This window comes from Ischnura elegans, chromosome 11 (assembly GCF_921293095.1).
Source record: "Ischnura elegans chromosome 11, ioIscEleg1.1, whole genome shotgun sequence".
Classification (NCBI taxonomy): domain Eukaryota; kingdom Metazoa; phylum Arthropoda; class Insecta; order Odonata; family Coenagrionidae; genus Ischnura; species Ischnura elegans.
This window is the reverse complement of record NC_060256.1, coordinates 45,137,739-45,163,114: the sequence shown is the minus strand read 5'-3', so window position 1 is coordinate 45,163,114 and position 25,376 is coordinate 45,137,739. Positions and strand designations below refer to the sequence as shown.

Below are 25,376 nucleotides of genomic sequence, written 5' to 3'. Positions count from 1 at the left end.
ACTGGGTTATTTTTTCAGGTTTCTGCAAGCAAAAAGCCAATTAGGATCCATCAAAGACATGTGAACCTGCCGTATTTTCATGTCCTGAATTTGACGTGTGGTTATTTTCTGAAAATTCATGGATTTACCGCGAAATTTTGAAGTATTTCCCTCGATTATTTCATATAGAGGGTAGTGAAAAGTATGGTATCTTTATAGTGATTGTATGCAATCACTAGGTGAAACAGTGCAGGTATTTCTTTCTTTCTTTTTATCCATTTTCCGGTTTGGGCTTCACATGTTTTCGTTTTTGGCATTTAATTAGTTTTTTGCGGCTGCATGGATATTTCTCCACTCAGTAATTAATAATTTATGCATGATTGCAGTGAACTTGCATGGAAAAATGATTGATTGGAGACAGCTAACACCGCCCATTGTCATGTTTTATGGTCTATTTTTTTCGACGGCTACGAAAACGTTGCGTATTGCATCTACTGACCCTCTGCCAAATACCATTGAGATCACTCGCAGGACATTACATTGATATAGACTAGTGACAACTGGAATGTTGCCTGGCTATGGTAGATTTGATGATGGTTTTAACATTGCGTAAACTATTTCATATCAGAGAAGTTTAAAAATATATACTTCATACCACAAACGGTTTTTCTCCACAATATTTGAGCCCGTAGATTAAAACGTATTAAATATGACTTTTCAACGTGGAATATTTTGCCTTCAACACGTAACACACGGCGGAAAAAAAACACAGTGATGAGTAGGAAGGTGAAGTTTGGAAACAGACAAATGGATAAAACAATTCGCTAAATGCGTCTCATCTCATGTTGGTCTATACTCCCTCCAGCCAAACATCATTGAGGAGGCACGTAGGTTATTATGATGACGTCAAGGTATTATGCAGACGTAGGTTTATGTAGTGGAGGAGGTGAAGTATGCATACTACAAGGCTGCATCCATAAAATGTCGAGGGGATTTTGGAGGGAAACATGTTACTTTGAGAGGGTAGTTCTCTTAGAGGGGGTTCAACTAAGGTTATATCTTCCCTACATTTTGAGGGTGGGAGGTTTTTATCTCATGACCCCTACCCTCCTCCGTTCCCACAAATCTGATATACTGCCCTTCGTGAGTGAAAGTTTTTGGCTGTCATTTGAGCATGTAATGGACCAATGTAGCCGTTAGCAGCGTGAACGGTTGAGTTTTTCACCTGCCATTTCTTATTTATCGGGCCCTGTAGAAGAACATTGTTTTCTTTAATGAAAGTCTTCAATCAAAGGAAACCATTTCAGGATTCACCCTTCACGAGAAAGTGGGTAGGAGCTATAAGCAATTTGTCACTCAACTTATCAATCTAAATTTATTTTAATTCATCCTAAGAATGTAGTATGTTTTTATACTTGTCTAATATAGGTATTTTTCTCTTTTTCATTTCAGGTATGTAACTGATTTCTTATTTACACCTGCAGTCATCATGGAAAGTGTAAATGTGAGTGAACATCCTCCTACATCTGCCTATTCTACTTTTGTTGGCTAGAATTTCAGGAAAGCCAATTCTTAAATGACTATAACGAATATTTGGGCATTGAAATATTTATTACAGAATTAACGTAGGTACTCCTTTTTTCTGATTATTTTCTCGTGTTATATATTTCCAGCGTATATGACAATTTATGGCATAACATGACATTTTATGCACTTAGGTTTGACCTCGCACAAATTTTAAGGTTGAGCACCTTCTGCTCTACTTTAGGTAAGGCTTAGCGTTTTGTGTGATATCACTCTCATTTCCGTGAGGAACCTTTTATGAGCTAGCTATATCGTAGGTATTAGAGTAGTTTTCGTCCATACGAAATATATTAACTATAAGGATACCGGCGTTTTAACGCTATTTTGATTCAAGTTGAGAAATGAAGCACTTCTGTACGAATCGTGCCGGATTTCGGCCGAGCGTAATAGGCGACCAGACTTTATTAATATTTTAACGAATGCTTCACTTGAAGAATTAAAGCTATTTTTTCAGTGCACACAATTGTTACAGTATCTTAAAAATTATTTCTGTAATTGCTCAATCCATGGAGAGTGGAAATTTATGATATGAATGGCCTCATTAAGCCGTAAGCTTTGCTCAGTTATTTATAGATATCCCCTGCCTGCAGAGTTAAAAAACCGCATCAATATTATTTTACTTTGAAGGGTTGTATTTATTCACCAGATTAGATCGCTAGATATCTTTTAATCTCACGCAATGCCAGTCAAGCTTTTGATTAATTTATTCAACTTTAACTCGAAAATATTTATATCAGAAAGAAGTAATTAGAAATATAATGCTGACTAATGATTTCATTCATAAAATCGACTACTTTTCAAGATCAATGACTGTAGCCCAGCATCGATGGATGTTCTCATGCACTTAGCATTCAGCGACCTCATATTCTATTAGTTTTATCGTAATATTCTGTTCTGGCTCTCTTTCCACTTCTTTACCCTGACGGAAGTTGAGGAAGATTAAAGCAGAAGCCAAAGAATCACTCTCTTGAGTCTAAAGAACTCTTCCCGGAATCTCTAAGACCGTTTTCTTCATAGCATGGGTGGTGGGGGGCTCCAGCTTAACTTTGAATGGGATCTCGTAAAATTTAACGGTAACGCTAATTGTCGACTTCGTTGCAGTCATTTTTGCGATTACATATTGGTGATAGTTTTACGAATTTATAACATTGGATGAGTAGTTTATACTATAATATATAATGGAGTATAATCTCGGTGTATTATTTTCGTTTCGTTTATTTCTTCGTTCCATTCTTATCGTGGACATTCTTATCATGAAAAAACTTGAAACAATAATAATCAATAATATAACAATAATAAAAATTCGCTTTCGCAAAAATATATGATCCCTTGCCATGGAACAATCAGTAAGAGATCCACAAAAATAACATTTATAGCGAAGAAAGTACATAGTTGTGTTGACAGAGCAGCGATCTAAACGCGACAGAGCAGGGATCTTCTTGGCTTTATATTCGCGAGTGCGAAATTTTGCAATAACAAATTTGTTGTAGTTTTTACGCAATTTATAGCATTAGTGGAGCAATTTACCAATTTTCCACTATAAGAAAGATATATAGGCCAGAAAAGCTCATGCAAAAACTTTAAACAACAATACTATCGTAAAAATCAATGAGTCATGAATCACTCAGTATAAAATATCCACGAAAAATATATTTATTGCGAAGCAAATAGTTGTGCTGCCCTAATAGGAAAAGAGCAGCGATCGTCTCTGCTTGATTTTTGTGAATGCGAATTTTTGCGATTCCATATTGGTCGTAGTTTTTACGCAATTTATAGCATTGGTTTCATGAATTATCTTTTCTCTGCAGTAATAATGGTATACAGACCACACAACAGTTCATACGAAAACCTTAAACCATAGTAATATCCTTAAAAAGTCACTTTATGAAATCGTTTCAGGCATGACGTGGTAGAAATTTGTTATATATATGATGAAATATAAACAAAAAATGATAATTACCACATTGTAATACATAATCTACTACCTGCCAAGGTTTCGAAATTTTCAACATGCTGAGAATGATTTAAAAATGTCGAAAACACGGTCGGTATTGGAGTTACATACTAAAGTGTGGAAGTTATAATCTGTTTTTTTTTATTTTATCATGGTAAAGTCGCTTTAGCAAAAATATATGAGCCCTAGTCATGAAGCACCCAGTAAAAGATCTACGAAAAAATATTAATTGCGAAGCAAGTGGTTGTATTTTCCTAAACGGAACAAGGAATATTTTTGACCTGATTTCGCGAATGCGAATTTTTTCCATCCCATATTGGTTGTAGTTTTTGCCGATAAATATTAGCACTGGTGGAGTAATTTATCATTTTTTTCACTATAAGAATGATGTGTACGAATGCAAAAACTTTAAGCAATAATGATATCGTGAAACGTCACTTCAGCCAAAATCAATGATCCCTAGCCATGAAAAACCCGGTGAAAGATCCACGAAAAAAATATTTATAGCGAAGCAAGTAGTTGTGTCTTCCTAAAGGGAACAGTGCAGCGATCTTCTCGGCTTTGCCCGTGGTGGAACGCAATACCCTATACATTCCTTCGTTTCGCGGCATTTCCCGTTGAAAAGTTTCGCTGGGATCCCCGACCGTGAAAAGCCGAGCGAGCGAAACAACCTACCCTAACTAAGGCAAAATCCGCTATCGCTCATCTCTCGCTTACAGAACGCCAGACGCAAACTAACGTGCGGCGGAATAGAGAGTAAAAAACGAGAGATTTTCCTCCAGGTAGAGGAGCCGAGAGCAGGAAATTTAATATAGACTCCAAACACACACACACAGGCGACTCTCTCTACGAGGGTTGGGTCGAGGGATAAGAGCGGAGTGTATATGGGACGAGGGGAAGGGGGTATGTAAAAGAGGGAAGAGTGGGGGTGGGGTAACGTGCATGCGGTGGTTTGATGGTGGGGTGGGGGTGGAGGGAGGGTAAGCGTCGATCCCTTGGGAGGGGGAACTCTGTTTGGCACGTGAAACGAGCTCACGGTCCTGCTATCCCGAAATCAATGAATGGAGGCTGTTTCGTACCACGTGCCGCTGCGCATTATGATGCAGCATCATCCCGCGCAGTCTCTACTGTCTGTAAAAAAAGCAAGACACCCGAGTTTGAGGAGGTCTATCGTCTAAACGAGACAATCAATTTCAATGCAACAAAACGCATGAGAAAGAGAATTTATTTCTACGTTGGATCAATTACTGAAGAAAAAAATCCGCGCCATAGTATTTCCTGCACTTAATTTTTTCTAAAATAAGAACCCGTTTCTTATTGCACGTAAAATGAAGTCGTCCAACTTTGAGCGCTTGGTATTCCCGTAGTTTTCGTTCCGATAACTTGGAATTTTGCTATGATAAAGCCAGATCTATTACTGACAATTTTCAGAAAACAAATTGTTTATACGAATATTAATACATTTGTTGTAAACAACGCAAATATTTTCTTACTTCCAAAAAACTAAGTACAGGAAATACTATGGCGGGGAGTTTTTTTCAGTAAATGATCCAGCGTAGGTATAAATTCTCTTTCGTATGCTCTTTGTTGCATTGAAATTGATTGCCTCGTTTAGGCGATAGAGTTCCTCAAACTCGGGTTTCTTACTTTTTTTTACAGGCAGTCGAGTAATATCTCGGTGGCTAATTATTTGGTGGTAAAACAACAGTTTAAGTTTATCGACGTGATCGGTAAACTTGCCGAAATAATTGGTGGATTTTTGGAAAATATTATCGCTATTATTTTTACTTTTATTTCTTTAACTACTCCATTAAATTTTCTCGTATTTTGGCAAGTTGAAATTATCACATCCTTTTTCAGTTTGATGCATGTATTTGGAATAAGATTGAGTATTGTAATTGTGTTGTATTTTATCTCTTTGGCTCGACAAATGGTACTATAATTTTTATGAACTCTTTTAAATACAAAATATTTTCGAGTTGATATTCATAACATGGGGTCCCGGCAGTGACCCGGCAGTGTTGTCTATATTCTAGATCCGCCATTGGGTCTCGGTATCCTAAAGCCAGCTAAGTTGTGTTGCATTTTTTCTGGTATCAGAAAATATTTTCTACCTTTATCGTCTGTTATGATTTTATCGCTAAATATGTATTTTGCATACTTTATTATTATTATTATATAGTTACTGGTCTTAGGGAAGGTTTTAGGCCGTCAGTGTGAAGTAGTCTCAGAAGTTTTTGTTGGGTGCATGGGGAGGTAGCGTGTTGGTTGAGGAAAGAACAGAAAGGGTTGGAATATAGCTCGAAATGAGATGGAGATGAGGAGGTCAAAGGTTAAGTGGGTGGAGTTGGAGTTTGACGGGAGCAAGACGAGTGGACAGCAAAGCAAGCGGATGAATGGAGCCGGTCTGGAAAAAATAAGAAAAAGGGGAACATATCCGAAAAAATCAGAAAAGTGGGCTAGGAATCCTTGTTGTTTCCTTTTTTATCATCCCATCCCTCTTCAACCCTTTCGTATTCCTTCTTTTTGTTCCCTAAAATGGCGACCCTGAGGATTTGTTCCTAGACGCACCCGAAGTCTAGAATCTATTCACTTTGTGCTTGAGGGTGAGCGGGCATGCCTAAAGCGAGTGAGGATGATAGGAAGGAAAGTTTTTCGACACGTGACTTTCCCTTCGCCAATAAAAAGACAGCAGGCGTGGCCTAGCGCTTCAAAATTCAGTCTCTCACAGACCTCCATAGTGTTAGCGTCGTGAATCCGCTGGCAGTGTTGCCAAACCTCGCCTTAGTATGCCTTTCACCAACGTTACCATATTCAGCGTGTTAGCAGACTTCTTTGAAGGAATTATCCTAAATCCCTTTCAAATGAGTAGGTATATTATCTCGACGCCAGGCCCAAAATACATGTGGCCACTAATGACTCACACATTTTCATTGACAAAAAAGGGTGGCTATGAACATTTGGCAACGTTGAAGCTCTCCGAAAGTGTCCAGGATCTCACGAAAGCTCTCCCGCAAGCATAAAGTGAACAGATTTTAGTTGCTACTTGAAGCGTCGGCATCAGTGAAGTCACTCACCCAGTGCAGAGTCCGAAAAGTGTTCATTACTTAATTCATCGCATTGTACTTTAACTAATATATAGAATAGACCTCTCTCAAAATTTTGCCCGTTTCTCGAAAAAAGAAATTTCACATACGAAAGAAATTGAGATGATATTAAAATTTTTGACATTCAGTAAAACGTTGGCAGGCGTCTCCTTCACATATCCCAATGGATTCATGATAGTTCGAGTGGTAGAATATCTGACCCAAGTCCGTGAGACTTGGGTTTGAATCCCGGCCTAGAAAAATATTTTTTTGTCATTGTCAGTGGAATTATCGCACTTAAAGTGCTCTTGCGGGTTACTCCTTTAAGGTACGACACTCTCACTCACGATTATTCCCTATATAATCATTGCATACGTTTTACATCTACATCTGCATATTATCCTGCAAACCACCTAAAGATGTGTTTGGCAGGGGGTGAACCATTACCAACATGCAACCATTATCAAAGTAGTTCATTTGTAAGGTCAGAAGATACTACAAAGTAATAATTTACATGAGGGAAAATAAGAGTGTCAACTAATTTTTTGCGAAGCGGGACGGGGATAAGGTGTCTAAATTGTTTTAACTGATGTAGAGTCTTAAAGACCCTATGCGAAATTACATGATGAGCCATTCAATGAACTATTTCATACAAGCAATAAGTCACGAAAAAAGCCAACCGAGCGGGACTGATGTGGCCTGTTAAAGTGATGTTGCAGGGAAAATCACTTCTCCTTTCATTTGAAAGCCTCTGTTTGTTTTACCGGGAGGTTAAAAGGTTGATTCGGAAGGGAAATAGCGACCTTATTTAAATGAGAGAAAACGTTAGGGTTTTATCACCGAAAGCCCGTCTCTCTCCCGCCTTATTTAGGCCACGCGATGTCAGGCCGCCCTTGACTTTCAGTTCTCCCGTCCCTACCTGCCTAATTACGCTTAAAATGCATCTCTTTGATCTTTTCCGTCGGGCAAATTCACCTTTGTCGCTCAGAAATGCCACCTTGGTGTCCTGAGGCATTTTACATACCGTCTTGATATTCATCGCCGCCCAGTGGAAATTAGAGGCCAAAAAGGATGAAATCACCATCTTCATGTGTTCGTGCGACACTCACTCTCTAGTGAGAGGTTGGAGGTTGTATATAGGCCTTCATTGATCAGGTAATTGGCTCTTGTATCCCAAGATGTATTCATGTCTTAAAGCCTCATCTTCCCTCGTTACAAATGATGAATACAGCCGGATAACTAGGTAAATAATATAATTTTCAGACTTTCATTTTTTATTTATGAGTGAATAAAATAGCAGTTTTAAAAACTATTTTTTATCATGATTTTTTAACCACCCACATTGGCGTTCGTGGTATCCGCGCCAACTTAAATACGAGTTGTTTAAAATTCTCATGCACTAAAAATCTTTTTTTATTTTTGGCTTTATTTAATATGTATTCAAATTATCATCAACGTTGTGCATTTCAACTTTATGCTGGTGCAGTAATCTAATTATTTATTTTCACTTTAATTCACAGCTAATCTACGATTATGAATTCAAAATATCATTCACGTTGTGCATTTCAAGTTTATGCTAGAGCAGTAATCGAATTATTTATTTTCAGTTAAATTCACAGCTAACCTACGATTATGAAACTAATTTCATCTGTTTTTTAAATACATATTATAGTAAGTTTTTTAGTTCTGTTTCATAATATAAATTTACAATTTTTTTAAAATTTACTTTTACTGCTTGGAACTGTACATGACTGTGAAGCCCTCAAGTAGAAATGTTATAGATTTATGTTACAGCAGTAACGTAACCATGCATTCTTTTACTTTGATGTTACAGCTATTTTTATGCATGTGTTTAATGTCTGTTTTTATGTGTATTTTATATTACGTTATTATTTAAAACGGATTTACACGTTTGGAATTAATAGTAGTAAAATTCAACCTTTATATATGCCACACCTAATCTTTTTTGCCTTGGCATCCATAAGAGATGTCATGGCCATGGTAATGAGAGCGATAGAGTAAAAATTGGTTGCAAAAAGTTTATGAAGCAAGGATCAAAGAGTTTGAAAAACTTATATCGGCGTACAATTTCTAATGTTCTCTTAAAATGCGCCAGTAATGTGTAATCCATTCATTCTCCTGCAGACATGTAACGTATCCCGTTTTTTCTCAACTTCCTTCCTCATCGTCCGTGTTTCCATACCGTTTAGCGCTACATTCTATACAGAGCTCTTCATAAGCCTTTTTTTTAAACTCTCACATAAAAATCCACTCATTCCTCTTTCCTTTTCATAATCTTGTCCATTACTCAGGTAAATTTCTTCCTGACGGTCTTACTGATGTATTCTATTTCCCTCTAAAGGGCTACCTTATTAGTTGAAATGCTTCATTCTCTCTATTTTTTTGCTGTCTACTTGAATTATTAGCTTCAAATTCAATGCTCGCAATGATTAACGAAGTAGCAAAACTTCTGATTATAGGACTAATAATGAAATTTGAGTAATTAAAAGAATTGATAAAATTTAATATGACATTGATGGACCTGTATTCCTTAGAAGTGTTATTAATAGGTGATCTGCAATTGCATTTGCATCTAATCGTACCGCAAAAGTTTCTGGGCAGATTAAATTTCTTACAGTTTCAATCAAAACTATGAATGGTATTAATTCTGGGGGAGTAGCTTTTGGTACGGTCATTTTGTGACAAGCCTTAAGGCCATATTTCTCTCATTGTTTACCAAACGCACCAAGCGATGCCTAAAGCTCTATCGCCGATTGTAGGTAAGTCAGGTGGCATAAAAAAGATCCGCGGATGCACCCATCTAACGTAATAATATCCCGCTTTTCCGTAGCACACCCTATTCCAGGAGCTATTTGCCTATTTCACGGCGGTCGGTGCACTATGAGCCCCACGGGGGTAAGTAATCAATCTTCGAAACCAACCAGTCCGTGCTCTCCGTGAAGGTTTATGCATCACGACGGAGGGATTTGCTCTTTTCATCAGTTAAGCGTTAATCTGATTTCAAGGGGATCTGTAGCATCAATCTAGGTGCCTCTTCCTCCCACCTTAAACAGCGGAAGCCAGATCCATAACACCTCATCAATTCTTCATAAGCTCTTGTTATCTCCCTACACCCTATTTGGGACTCACTTTCCACACTTTAGTGAGGTACCGTACGCCACTTTAGGGAGATATAAGGATGCTGCATGTAGTTCGAGGTGTGATCAGAAAATAATGGGAACTTTAGTTTTTTTAAAAATAAATATTCATTTATTTGTATTAATGCTGTCGCTTTCAAGTAGTCCCAATTTCACAACCAGTTTATAGCCACTTCGCAAACAGTTGTATAACCGTTTCTTTCGCTTTTTCCACGTTTTCATCGGTTGTTGATATGCTGGGGCGTCCGCCATTTTCATCGTCTTCAAGTCCATCTTGAACACGCGTATGCCATTCGTGAATTCTTCTTTTTACTTGTAGCAGACTCACTATTGGCCTTTTGTTAGCATTTCACTCATTTTTTTGCACTTTATGGAACTTAGCTCAAAATTTCATAAAAAGTCTTTTTTCATTTCTTTAGCAAACGAAAATAGCCAAGCTCATAAAAAACGCGTTTAGCCTTTGTGGCTGATACAGACAAAGCAAAGAATGCAGCTGAGAGATTTATCACGCTTCATGGGCATGTTTGCCAACATAATTAATAAATTGAAAATCGAAATCTCCAAATTCAAGAAATTAAAAAAGAAATCCGTTATTTTCTGTGATCATGTATTTGTCACGTTTTCTTCATTGTGGAAAAAGATTAGATAAAATAAATTATTCCTTTCATAGTGATCAGTACTTGATTTTTCGCTGATTGAATTTTCTAGAGCAAAACTTGTATTCAGTCGTCCTATGAAAGCTTGTTAACGCAGCTTTAAAAAAATCATGCCTATTACCGGAAATTTTGATAGCTGTATGAACTTCATCGTGAGTACGGAGTTGCTTTTGATGGTAGGCTAAAAATAAATTATTGCGTCCCGGCAATTCTGATTTAATTTATAAAGAAAATTTGAAAGTAAATACTCAACCAATCAATTGTAAAAAAAACAGGAAATAATCGTGAACTTGATTTAAGAGAATTTTTAATAGTTCATACGGCTCTTGATAAATATTTTCATTTGCCTTCTTACTTGTCAATTCTAATTCTAAGAGATATTTTATCTTTAAAAGAGCATATTTTATTTCATTTTATCCGTCTTTTTTATGACCAATGACCATACCAAGTCAAGACCGACACTTCAGTTGCTGTGACCCAGTCGCTGCTCTTCTTAAGTGCTGCTCATCTGTGCTATATTTTCTTATATTTGTAGAATAAGATTAACTAAAATAAATAATTCCTTTTATAATCATCAACATTAGGTGTTTCGCTTAGCAGTTACTGAGGCAGGCTAGGTATAGTGGAATTACATCCCGATTAATGAATAAGAGAGATGGCAACTCTCCACAAATGAATTTAACAAAGCACGACGCGTTTTGACCATCAAATCATTCTCATGTACAAAGGCTACTTGTACTTGAGAATGACCTGTCGCGCCTTGCTGAATAAATTTGTGGAAAATTATCTTCTCTCTTATCCATTAATCAAATGTTTTGCTGATTGATTTTTCTATATAAAAAACTTGATCTAAGTCTTCCTTTAAAAAAAGCTCGTTGAGATAGCTATTTAAAATTTTTTTGCGTATTCTCTGACTTTTTGCTCGCTGTATGAACTTTATCGTCTGTACGGAGATGCTTTTGGTGGTGGGTTAAAAATAAATTATTGCATCCTGGCCCATTCTGGTTTAATGAATGAAGATGAATAACTCTGCACCCTTGGGTAATTTTTTCTCCCGACATCTCCCTCTTTTAAAGTCGCCACTTAGCCTTGCATCATATCTTCCTTTAGCTCCTTCTTTTATTTCTCTCCCGCTTATTCAGTGATTCCACTCCTCTGGCTTCACTTCTATTATAATCCCCTGCGGGTGGTTGTGCCTCTCGGAATGCCCCATATGATCTCATCTCTTGTTATTAACGTGGCACCCTCTCCTCATCCTTCGCAGAAACTTAAAAGTTACTGTATACTGCTTCTTTATTGTGAATTAACGCTGCAAAATTATGTTTTCAATGCGCCTACTTACTTCTCACGCAACGGTGTCAGTTATTTTTGTCTTTTAATTAGATTTTCCTATTTGTCATATGGAGTTAACGTTTGCGACCAGGATAAAGAGTGTTGTTTCAGTCATAATCTGAGGTCATGCTATCGTATAAGTAAAAGTTACTGGCAATTTACAATAATGCTTAAGCTTAACTTCACGACTGGTTTCAGTACATTTTGTACCATATTATCTGATTATATGGAAACCAATCGTGAATTAAAATTTAAGAATTTGTGGAAAATTGACGGTACTTTTTAATTCACTTGACGATTAGGAATTCTATAACTTTTATTCACTTACTGGTACTCTAAGGGTTAATTAGCAAAGGCTCCTCGAACATCACTGTTTCATCTTTTGAACAGTGATGAAAATATTTTTGTTTTTCATACATAATAGTAAGAACATAATATCATATACAGAGGATTGATAATGAATTTTAACAAAACACCTCACTATCTCTAGATCGGAAAATTTTGTCTTCCTTGGGCGATAAATTAAGAGAAGATATTTTGCCGAACGGATAGGTATGGGAATACGTTTTCCACCCAAACAATCAGCGACTTAAATAACTTTCGTTAGAGCATTTCCTTATTATGTGTGAACGGCTGGTATCCTAACACCCCCTGCCACACGCCTATTGAGGCGGCTTGCGGGGTAGTATGTATGTGTAGGTTAAGACCAAACAATTTTATTTTAAATTCCCTTCTACAATTTTATTTAAAAAATAATTATTCATAGTAAATACGCATTTCAGTAGCATTTAAGAGCGACACGGAGAACATCATAAAAGAACCCCAATACATTTCCAGGTCCGCCAGAAACGATGTATGAAAAAAGATATTTTACCGAACGGTTAGGTTCTCCCGAACAATAAAGGACTCCGAGAAAGGCTATTCGGGCTTCCAGCCGGGTGGTCTCTCTCCATTCTGCCGACGTTTCGGAACACGAGTCGTGTTCCATCCTCAGGGCTAATGGTGAGAGGATGAAGTTTGCCAGCTTATATAGTCTTCATCGGTTGGAAGGTCTTTCTTGATTGGCCGGGAGGCAGCCAATCTTATTTACCTATTTGCCGGTTTCCATACATTACTTAGTGAATACCTGGCGTCATGGTTGAGGGTGTTATTTGTCAGCCGGATCTCGATGGATTCCTTAATCAATCTTTCCCAGAAGTTAGTGTCACAGCATAGAATTTTTACTTCGTCCCACTTCACCATATGATCGGATTCAATGGCATGTTCTAATGGATCGGTTGGCAGAGCCTAAGGTGCCTCAAGAGGCACTGACTCCACTGCTTCTTTGATCCTGGTATTAATGGTTCTCCCCATTTCCCCAACGTGCACCTGCCCACACTCGCAAGGAATTTGATAGAATCCTGGAGTTTTGAAACCACAAGGATCCTTGGCTTTGACAAGTAGATCTCTGAGTTTAGAGCATGGTCGGAAGACGGTGTCAATACTATGTATTTGGAGGATTCTTGAAAATTTCCCGGACACCTTAGACACATAGGGAAGTATGGATGTGGCGATTGGTTTCGGTCTTTCATCTTCTTCCTTTGAAGAGCCTTATGAAATGCTAGGTATAATTTCGTTAGGGCACTTCCTTTTCATTCGTGAACGGCTAGTGTCCTAACACCCAGTGGCGCAGCGAGGTTTTGGGGGATAAAACCCCCCCAGAGCTCAGAGAAATTTTTAAGTGAATCCATTTTAATTTATTGGATTGATATTACTATTAGAATAGTGTAAGGATTAATAAAATATCCCTCAGAAAGCCGTAAAGCTCACCATTTTGAACAATTTATCTTAAAATTCCGCAATTTATTAATCTCGCACCTACCACTAATCCTGGTGGGTATTCCATACCCCCACACACCCCGGTATAAGTTGCACCTAAACAGCCCCCCCCTAGCCGTAAATCCTAGCTGCGCCCCTGCTAACACCCACTGCCCTGCGTCTTAGATACAGCTTGCGGGGTAGTGTGTAGATACAATTGTTGAAATGGGTGTTATAGTGCCCGAAATGACGAGGAATGGTCGAGAATCACGAGTCAAAAGTCGCTTCGGAAGTCGCACGTACCTGACGCGACGTAGGCTGGTGTGAACACGAGAAAGGATTTTGGAAAGGAGGTCATGGGGTAGAAGGGACTCAAAGAGGAAGAAATGAGAAGGAAGAAGAGATGGTTTCCGTGGAGATGCGCTCGGGATAAAAAGAAAAAAAAACTGCGTTGAAGTGAGTGCGGGCTAAATTGAACGGGGTTCCTCAGCGGAAGAAGTGGATGCTGGAGGAGGAGGTGGGGGGAGTGTATTCGAGGAAGGGGAAAGGAGGGGGGGGGGGGCACTCGCCTGTGTCTTTAAGAGAGTCATCTCGGACACGGTCGAAAACAACCTTCCTAATTTATGTGGCGTGAAGCCTTTTATCTTTGGTATGAAAGGAGTGGGGGCTCTAGGTATGATCTCATCTACATCTACGGCATACCGTGAAAGCCACTACCAGGGTGCGTGGCACGGGGTAATTCCACACCAGTCGTGCTGCAGAACACATCTGGCCTGAACGTCCTTCCTGACCAAGTTCTTTGAGACTGAAACCTCACAACGAAAAACAGTTCGCTACATTGCAATAGTTCTACGCTAGGCCACGCTGAAATTTCGCGGACTTTGATTGTAGCTCAAGTTCCCAGCTGATTTAGCTGTCTACTGAGAGGTTCTGCATTTTTGATGGATTCTAGCGTTTTATTTTCGCGGTGTGATCATGGCATAGTGTCGTAGGGCACAGTGGCGCAGCGAGGGCGGGTTTTGGGGGATAAACCCCCCCCCCCGGAGCTCAGAGAAATTTTTATGCTCAATTGGATTAATATTGCTTTTAGAATAGTGTGAGGATTAACAAAATATCCCTCAGAAGGCCGTAAAACTCAACATTTTGACCCATTTATCTTAATTTTTTTCTGGCGGAGGGCCCCGGCAACTACCGCTTCCCCTGGAGGGCATAGTACCCCAGGCACCCCAGTGTTATTTGCACCTGAAACCCCCCCTAGCCTTAATTCCTAGCTGCGCCCCTGGTAGGGCAAGAGTCCTATGAAACTAGAGCATGCGTAATACGGGTATGGTATGGTTTTTGAAGGAGGCGACCGACAGCTTAAGTCATTTGCGCCATGAAGTAAGGGGTAGGTAAGGAAGGGTGGAGAGACACCCGGAGTCGGCATTAGCCTGCTCTTAACGAAAGGCACCAAGGGGATCCACGGCTTAACGTCCCATCCGACGGACGGAGTGTTGCGCTTGAAATGTCCTCCACACAACATTCAAGCAGGGGTCGGGCAGTTTCTGAAAAATTCTCTGCCACCGCCGGGATTTGAACCCGAGCCCACGGGGGGGAATCCAACACTCTAGCCACCACACCAGCCTAGTTCCCCTTGAATACGCTTTAACTTTCCTAATAAGATTCATCAGTTTCATCATCGAAACGCCATCCATATTCCCTCCTCACATCTCTGCCTTGCTGAAATGGAAAGGTAGCTTTACTTTGTATTTCATTCAGTTCACGGATTAAGCCTTTCTGTGCCGAATCCCATTCAACCCTCTAAGAAATAAACAGATTATGTAGAAAGGGGGGATTCACCCGGGGGAATTCCCGAGAAGACATCACCCGAACAGAAAAATGAGTTTTTGTGACCATGGGATATATATTACTATCCACAATCAGGGTTTCACGGATGACTGCCCTCGGATGTATAGCGCCAAAAAAGGGTTCATCTCACCCTGCCAAGAAATAAACAGATTGCATAGATAGGGAGTATGGAAGAGAAAGAAACCTTTTTCTCATTTTAAATTAGTCGCATTTCATCTCCTTCGTATCTCATCAAACAAGCCATCCCTGCCGCGAAGGGGGGGATTTTATTTCCTCGGCTTAATTCACCTCTTTTGCGAGACTGGAATGACAATATTCTCCTCCCGAGACTTTCATCTCCAAGGTACGAGGCGCGGAATGAGAGTCGTAGGGTGAGGGACAACATCCACGGTCCCTGTGGGGTAACCTCTTTCATTAAAACTGCCGCTAACTCTAGGATTGACAATTTTACGATGAAACTACTATAGTGACGTTCATAGTAACGGTGATAAGGTGACTAAAAGGCTCTCTAATTATCAGTCGATAAAAATCACTTGCAATATTCTGCAAATACTTTCATTTTTAAACAAATACGGCTGAGAATACGAGTATATAATAGAAGTAAGGAAAAAATTCGTCAGATGCTACATTTAGAGTATGTTTCTCGATGGAAGCGGGGATTGGACGTTGAGAGCAGCAGGGATATTAAGAGTGGAAGCATTCGGAATGTGGTGCTACCGAATCTGAAGATAATACGGGTCGACCGAGTAAGTAATGAGAAAATTCTGGGAAGAATGGGAGAAAAGAGAAATCTTCCAAAAACCTCAAACAGAAGGCAGGGCATCTTAGTTGGTCACATTATGAGGCATGATAGCCTGATGAAAACAATCGTAGACGGACATGTGGACGGGAAGAAGGGCAACAGATGGTCCCGAATGAGTTAAAGCACAGGTTCTAAAGGATGTAAAAGAGAAGAAATACGTCGCTATGAAAAGGTTAGCGGATAGGAGAGGGCAATGGAGAGCCGTGTTTAACCAATCTTATGATTGTTGAATAATGATGATGACTTTAATTTTACTTGTCCAGTTTCAACAAATTTTGTATTTTCTCTGGGGATTCCCAATTGAACGAAAATGATGCAGTCGCTGGCCGTTTACAGAGGTTGCCATAGAGGATCGATGATGAAACTGACATTAATCTTATTAGGCAAGTTAAGCGTATTAAGTATTTCTTAGTATTTCTATTAGTATTTTTTGCATTTTATAGATTTATAGGCAGATTTTCTTCGTTAGTAGGATATAGAATAATGCCATAGCTTATATTTCATACGTAGTGCTCATATTTCGTAGTGCATATTCTCGAAAATAAATTTAAATCCTCTGGTGCAAGTATGTAATGGTTCACCCCCTGCCAAACACCTCTGAGGGTGATTTTCTGAGTAAAATGTAGATGTGGATTGAAGCACCGAGTCTTTTTCTCGTAGAATTGATCTATTGAGTGTACATGTATTCATCACGAAAAGCAAATCTTCGTGTGAACCTCAACGACCATCTTAAAGTTAACTGTCGTTTTCCACCTTCTTGTTTACTTGGGTGAACGCCCCGTAATGTAATATTTCCTTAATGAGGTGCTATTTATTCTGTAGTGCATCCCATGTTTCAAACTTAATGCGTTCCGTAAGCAGTCCACATTCCAGAGCCGCGAGTGAACTTCAAAGCAAAATCTTTCCTACTCGCCATAAAGGATTACGGATGCGTCCGCCTTAGTCACCACGATATTGCACTAGCTCCTGTGTTTACTGCGTTGTTATTCCTCCGAGGATGTTGCTCCATGTCCTGTTCTTCGACCTATGGGATGAAACTCGGGGCCGGCTTAAGGGCCGGGCAACCCGGGTGACTGCCCTGGGCGACGTAGCTAGGGGCGACCAAACGGCCAAGCAGCAAAATAATTTTGTTTTCCGATGCCATGGATTTTATATTTCCATGTGCATCTACAAAATATTCTGCGAGCCACCTATAGGGTATATGGCAGGGGGTGATCAATCACCAGAATGAAGCATGCAAAAGGATTCCCACATGCACGCCAAAAAAACGCTATGCATAATAACAAATAGTAACTACCACCTTCATGCAAAGGCCAACTACTGATTAAGGTAATCTTCCAATAAACTTCGAACACATAAAACATGCTATTAAAAATAGCAAGAAAATTTAGAAAAATGCATTAAGGTATACATAAGTTAGTAGGCTACACTACAACTCATCCAATCTATTTGTGAGTTCTAAGGCTGCCGTCATAGTATTTATCGATCGTGGAAAAATAGGCATTCTGAATCTATCTGTTTTACAGTCTATCTCTCTTATTTTATTTATATGATCTCATCTACCGTAGTATGTTGGCGTTCGTTAGGTATGACTAACTTCATCGGAAAATACATCTCTCTTGTATTTATGTAATAGGTTTAGTCTATTTTTCAGTCTATGGTCTGACAGAGATTCCCAGATTTTATCTGACAGAGATTCCCAGATTTTGTGGACAACTTTCTTTAGTAAATTTATTTTTATGAACTTTAAAAGTTTAAGCTAACGCAAAAACACACTTCGAATGCATTGTCGTGGTACGAACGCTAATGAATGTGCTTAGATTATACATACTTTTGGAAAAACTCAGAACTCACTATTTTATTGTTTAAAATAAATTCCCGTGGGAGACTCCCCTCACCACTAGTTTAATTCAGCGGTATTCCATCTCCGGTAGAGGGGCAACACAACAGCAATTTTCCCGGGTAATTATTTTTCCTCGAGCCGGCCCTGGTGATGCTTCGAGAATATTTCTGCATGAAATTGTGGGCAGTGTGAATACGTCACGTCATATAACAAATTGGTGTGTTCCTCTGAGCTATTCAAGACACATCACCGACGTTGGTGGCGCTGAATGCGCTGACGTAATTTTCCAACATGGCCGACGCATCGAGGATAGTGTTGCGATGGTAAAGGCCTGGTTATACGATACATTAACACGTACGGGTTAATTTCTAAATGTATGAACGCGAGAATGAACGCCAAAATGCACCGTGTAACCACCCAACTTGTGCGAATGCATGCACAGAAAATAGAACCTATTCTAATTTGGTTCATGCATTCGTGCATGTTCCGTTCCGGTCCACCAAAATCATCCACGCAAACGTACATTAACTTGTACGTGTAGATGTACTGTGTAACCAGGCCTTAACATTGGTGCAATAGGAGGAAAAATAAGGTAAAAAATGTCAAGGAAGATTTTTCTTGGTTTTGAGGAGGTATTTAGATTCCAAGGGGCAACGACTAATAGCAATAAACGTCCTAGAAGTAATAAATTATAAGTAAAATATCCTCAACCACCTCACGGCGAATACTCAAGGGGTTCCTAATGACCATGAATGCCTGACTCCAATAAAAATACTATTCTTAGCAAGGTAGAAAAGAAAAACTGTAATAAATTGGCTACCTTAAACTCCTCAAACTTAAAAACCACCAAGTAACTGATGAATGGCAACTAAAAGGCATTAAACATAAATATGAATGCATAAAATATATTACTTAAAAAACGTTATGATAGCTTAATGCAAACAAAATTACAAGTGAAATCAAAAAAATACCCAACAATACCAGCAATTTGTCAATTTGGTTTCCTGAGGTAGTTACTCGGTATCCTTAGCGCTCTATTTCCGAATTCGGCCTGTAGTTGGCGTTCTAACTTGTCTGGATTCTCGAATAGTCATTTCTTCCTTTGCTAACCGTGAGATGTCGTAAATACATCCATAGTATTTTCGTGAACGTGAAAGCAGACCAAAAATTTCGAAATATAACTTTTACGGTGTTGAGCCCATACGGTGGGTTATGATCCTGTGGTCGTGAGCTTTTCCAAGCAGCCATTCGTTGAAGTAGTCTAAGAACTCGGTTCAAAAGACGGAGTTAATCCCTTAGTTTTACGAGTGGGACATAAAAGTCACAATATTTAATATTAAATGAACCCGGAAGCCACACACCGGTTTAGCATGATATTAATTCTACCTTTTATCAAAAAAATGAAAATGATTCAAGTTTTGAAAACGGAACTATAATGAAATAAAATTTTATCCCGCTATATAAACATCCGGGTTTTGTCAAATATATTCGGTAACGACTCTGTACTCCCAAGTAAAACCTATTTTCGAGTTACCTTCGGGAAATGGTAAGTTTATCAGCCGAGTCTGTTGGCAATTCAATTTTCAAATTATACTTTACATTTTTATTACTTAAATTATATTTGATGTAACATAACAGAAATGTATCAAGTTTTATTTCAAGTAAGTACAACAAAAAATTTATAGGCTCAAACGCAATGATTGCTCAGTAAGATGTTTAAAATAATTTTGTTAGTAATAGTTCAATTAGCTCATGTCACATAAGCTTTTATTTTACTGAGCTATTAAATTAGGTCAATGTTGCTATTTATGCTGGGATATTCATGAAAGACTTTTATAATTTTTCTAGTGACTTAAGAATCATGATCAAGATAAAATATAGACTCGTCACGCTAATAAATTTTGAGTGATTGGCAAATGAATGCTATAGTAGAAGTCATCCCACGATAATTAAATAAAAGTGGCGTTACGGTCGTATCAAATAGTTTGAGAAAGTGTTGACTTAAAGATATGAGAATTGAATTATCCGCATTCTCTGCAGTCTAGTATACCTTTGTAAACTCTATATTATTATTATAAAATGCCGTGTAAAAGGGCGACACAGCTGTTTACAACATTCGCGAAATGTATTTTTTTTTGGATAGCGTTCGCTTGACCTTATCTCATAAAGAGGGTTGAGGTGCTTTATAACACAACTGAGTGATGAAAAGTATTATTTTCAATAAAGTATCGCAAAACATGGCTAACAATAAAAGTTTACTAGCATATGACCAATAATTGCTCAACAAAGTGCTTTGTATCATAGTAATTTCAACATACGAGTATATTGTTCATACGAAGGAACTGAAAAAGTTAACCATAATCCACTCCTTTGATGCCAGAGAAAACACTTGATTCATAAATTACTCGCTTTCTTTAAGGGGATTCCTGAAGGAAATATCCGTGTCATTTTCACGTCGTTATATATACACTATCCTCCGCATGCATTTTTAATACGAGCCTGTTAGCAGTCCATGTGGTTATCTTGTAAATAACACACGATTTTAATTCCTTTAAATAATAGACCGGCGACGCCTATGGTATGCAGTCACGTAATTTTCTCCGGTCCGCACTACGCCCAAAAGATGCATTCGTAGTCTTCAGTATTTCAAATGAGTGTTTCATTTTTATAATTTGGGAGAAGATAATTTTTTTTCGCTGCGGTGTTGGAGGAGAGAGGAAAAGATCGTAAATAAATTACCGCCGAGGCCTTTTTGTCTGTCATGGCAAGGCACAGGGAGTAATAATGGGCTCAGGGGTGATTACGTACGACCAACGTGAGGTTCGGGACATATTTATATTCGGCTCCGTCACCTGCAGGCGCCGATATACCAGCGGTTGAACGCATTCATTTGAGCGTTTCCCGAGCATACCTCCATAATGGAGGCCATCCGGCGCCTGTTGTTCTTGGGGCTGTCCAATCCCTTTACTGGGAGTCCCGACGCTTTTATCATAAGCGGCTGACATTCACGCTTCTTCCGCAATTGCCGTGGCGACATTCCAGAAACAATTAGCCTGTTCAGTCGAATCCATTGCATTGTATTCCGGAATGATTTCCGAGCGGAATTGTGTTCACCCTTCCATTAACCTCCGCACCTTGTCCCACCCACCAACACCCGACAGGGCTTGGCGTGAAAGGATCGCAGCTGCAAGACAGCAAGGTGATTTTTTCTAGGATGGTGTCTCTAATAGACATGTACGTTTGCGGTAGGATTCGTTGCCATCGGTGCACAGTTGGAGAAAATCGAAAATAGCTTGCGTAAAAGCGTCTACAACCATATTTATTGGTAAACAATTGCAAATTTTGACGAAAGATGCATCTCAAATATACCACGATACTTATTAGGTTAGGCAAAACTTAGATTAATCAAAGGGGGCATCCATTGATCACGTGTGGCGTTTAGAGGGTCAAGCTGATTCTCATCCAATCTCACGTGGGGGAAAGGCGGGGTTCTGGCAAGTTTCATGTAATATTTTTTCCGCTGGAAGCAGTGTAAAATTTCGAGCTCAGTAATCTTAAACAATAGTCTAAACTAATAATAAATAAAAATATTTTTTTAAATTGTTTTTTAATTAATCCAACGCAACGATGCATAGATAAACGTATTTAAACTATCATACGCGTTTTGAAAAATCACATGTGAAATTAAGAGGGAGGAGGGGTGGGACCAAATCTCACCAATTTCAACATGATAATGTGAAAAACTAAAATAAAAACGTACGTAAGCAGTAAGTAATAAAAAAAACAAAATGTAGCTGGTCGAGAAGAAGTGATCGGTCCATCATTATCATTTTTAATTTAATTTCAATTGATTTTTGGGTGTAACTTTGGTAAAGTTTATCTCACTCTGCAGTAGGTACTTCAAAAATTAAGTGCCACAGTACTTTTCTCTTGGATCATGGTCAAGTTTTGTAGGCTGTTTTGTGGCAAAGCTGCATCCCGCTGTTGCACGAAGCGGTTTGTAATGCGAGACGCTCAAAATTTCACCGAAAGCCTCTCTCCGGAGATGTACGGGATGTTCATTTTTGGGTGGCTACTGCACCCGACACAGTGGAGCCCTCTGGTGGTGGGAGGAGGATGCTTGCGGCTCGTCGGACAATGGACGCGTCTATTCTTGCATCTCCTCTTCTGTCCGATCTGTCCGTCATTTTTAAGCGGTAACACGCGCTCTGCGCTCTCTCATCGTCAGGCCGCATGTTTTTCATCGCCAACGAAACACGCCTGCGTTTTGTCCACGATTTGAGTTTCCGCGTTCGCCCGCGAAAGAGCCCTGCCGAGAAGGTTAGGAAATCACTTGGCCGGAACGTAGTATTTTATTATGCCAGCATGGGAGATGAAGATGTTGAGACCTAAAGAACATACTCCCAAAAATCAAGTGACTTCATTGCACTCTACGATGTTCACATTTTATAGAATTCGTTTTCTTCTTAAACTCTTATCTAATTTGTTGTCTCGGGCCAGTGGCGTAGTGAGGGGGAGTTCCAGGGGGTCCGGACTCCACTCCCCCGAAATATAATAAACAAAATTTCTATCCTTCATTAACCCCTTATAACCCAATGTTGCTTTTAAGCAACATAAAAAATGTTTAAACTTTCAGTTCTATTTAGGAGATATCTAAACTACCTATTATTTTGTAGTGCGCATTTTAATGACAAAATATTTAAATGATTATCATTGAGTGTGAAATTTTCAAGTTTTCAAAATGAAAAATCTAAAATTTGATTTCTTCCAGAATCAGATCTGGGTTAGAAAGGGTTAAAGAAAACAAAATATTGAAAAATCATGAATTTACGAAAGATTTCTTTGACAAATGAAGTTTTTTCGATTGTAAAATGTGTTGAAATTAGTGTAAAATCCTCTACCTAGAATCCTGTTTTTTTTTTTTTTTTCCACCCTGGTTCTCGACCCCCCGCCCCGCACGAAATTCCTTGCTAACCCACTGTCTCGGGCGGGACTTCATGGAATCCACTTAACATAATGAAGTGTGAAAAAATTGCAATTTCACATTAATCGAGGGCATTTCATCATCTGGGTGACGTGGCACGTCAATCAATGAAGTGCCACGTCTAAACATAGATCATACAGTATTTTATTTATGTGGAATTACAAGGTTTTTTAAATTTCAATATCAAATCTTATTTATATACTATAAAACCCACTTCTGACCACTGATTGACTGATTGATTGATTCACACAGATGTTTGGGGTAAAAGGGGCGAGATACGACAAAATGTTGCAGAAAATCCTCTGAAACCATAGGAAAAATTGTCAAAATTAAATATTCTATCTATTACAGCGTAAAAGGGGATGTTTGGAAGTAAAAAAATCAATATTTCAAAAATGCCATTTTTCGGATAAATACCAAGTGATACGTAGAAAAACCAATTTTCCGATCGGAGCACTTTTTAGTACTGGAAGATTCGTGCAATTTCACAATTTCTTGAATTATTATCTCAACCCCGGAGGAAGATACGGTGTTGCGTGATAGCGTTCAACAAAAATTGTAATGACTGGCAGAGTGACCGAAAAAGGTCGTATGCCTTTTCGGGGAGGTTCTGGGGGGTGGGACCGACTCCAACGAGCAAAATCAAGTTTCATTATTGTGAACTGTTTCTTACAGCATAGGTCTATATTTTTTCTTTACTTATTAAAAAAAATTAGCGCCAAATTTTCGGAAGTTTAGCTGACCTTTACCGAGGGCTACATAAAAAGAGTTGTTTCTGGACACTTAACTTATGGTCGGTAGATATCTCAATCTACTACTTGCATGAAAGCCTTGTTAAAGAGAAAAATATGGTCTTTGGAGGAGGCGACCGACAGCTGAGTCCATAGGCGCCATAAGGATGTGGTATGAAAGGAAGGGTGACGAGAAACCTGGCGTCGGCGTTAATTTGCTCTTGACGAAAGGCGCCTAGGGGACCACGGCTTAACGTCCCATCCGACGGACGGAGAGTTGCGCTTTAAATATCCTCCGCATAACATTCAAGCTTGGATCGGATAGTCTCTGAAAATTCTCAGCCTCTGTCGGGATTTGAACCCGAGCCCACGAGGTGGGAAGCCAAATCACTATCAAGGAACCCATCAGATCCCTTTAAAGGATAAAAAGTTCCAAAGCGTTATCTTTTAGAAAAATTTTCAGTACTTTAACGTCACAATCATCTGCTCCCTGACACTAAAACTAAGCATACGTATAACATTCTGGAAACTATGGGCTTATCTCTTTGCGTCGTTAGGGCGAAATGCGTAGTGACCTACGGAGAAAAGGACGTGACTTCCTCATACACGCTTCGCTGGTCTATTATGTAAAGTCTTTGAAATTACTTCGGAAAAGAACGACTTTATACGCATCAGATAGCAAATTCGCCGTGAAAGCGTTACCATTGTCATTGTGGCCTAGATCCTAAATCTGTACGTATCTCCAGGTTTTTTCTGATCAGGTCTTCTGTCAGCTTCACACCAAATCTAGTCTCCCTAATTGGTAATACCCTGGTCATAAAAAGCAGTGTTTCAGGGTGGTTGAGTAGGTATTGTGTTTGTAAAGATGATGATTGCCACTGATATATTGTAATCGAAAACATATTGATCCATGCCTGCGGACATATTGCCTAAAAATGAAGTTACAACTGTTCCAAATTGTTCGGCGATTGTTGTCATCGAGCGAAATTAAGAAAAAAAGGCGGCATAGTGTTTTGTTTTTCAGAAAAATAGAGGTACGATTATGAAAATTATCTGTAATTTCAAAGAGGCGGGTTGGGAAAAATCTACATATTTTTGGCTGACATTCTCATGGTTGTTTCAATAATTGTCGATACTGCCATGTTAAACAGATGCCCTTCAATGCGCAAGTTTATGCTCCGCAATTTGCATTTTAAGTGTTGGTTGCAGATGGCTTTATCGATCATAGGTTAAGGTCATACGATTGGCAGTGATTACTTCGATCTCTCCCCATCCATATGTCATATACAGCTAGAAGTCAAACGATTTGCTTTGTGTTTCGGGAATGACTTCATAGCAAAAGAATCTTCCCATGATGGGTCTCTTCGTCATCGGGGATTGAAGTACGACATGGCAATTTTGATTCATCCGTAATTATATTATGAGTTATTCCTCGGTTGAATTTTTCTAACTTTTGGGAAGTAATTATTCCCACTAGAACAATGTGGAATTACATGACTAGAGTCTTTTAAAATTATAATTATGATTACGGATTGATACCACGAAATATATATTCATCATAATCATTAGTTAATAATCCTAAGATTGGTTTGACGCAGCTCTCCATTTCTCTCTCCTATCCA

At 38.9% G+C, this 25,376-nt stretch overlaps 1 protein-coding gene across 1 annotated transcript in view; it reads left to right on the top strand.

Annotated features, from left to right (window-relative positions):
• The window catches only part of LOC124167628 (facilitated trehalose transporter Tret1-2 homolog), a 551,764-nt gene that overhangs the window by 120,072 nt on the left and 406,316 nt on the right, over positions 1 to 25,376 (top strand). The gene's annotated exons all lie outside the window — the stretch shown is intronic.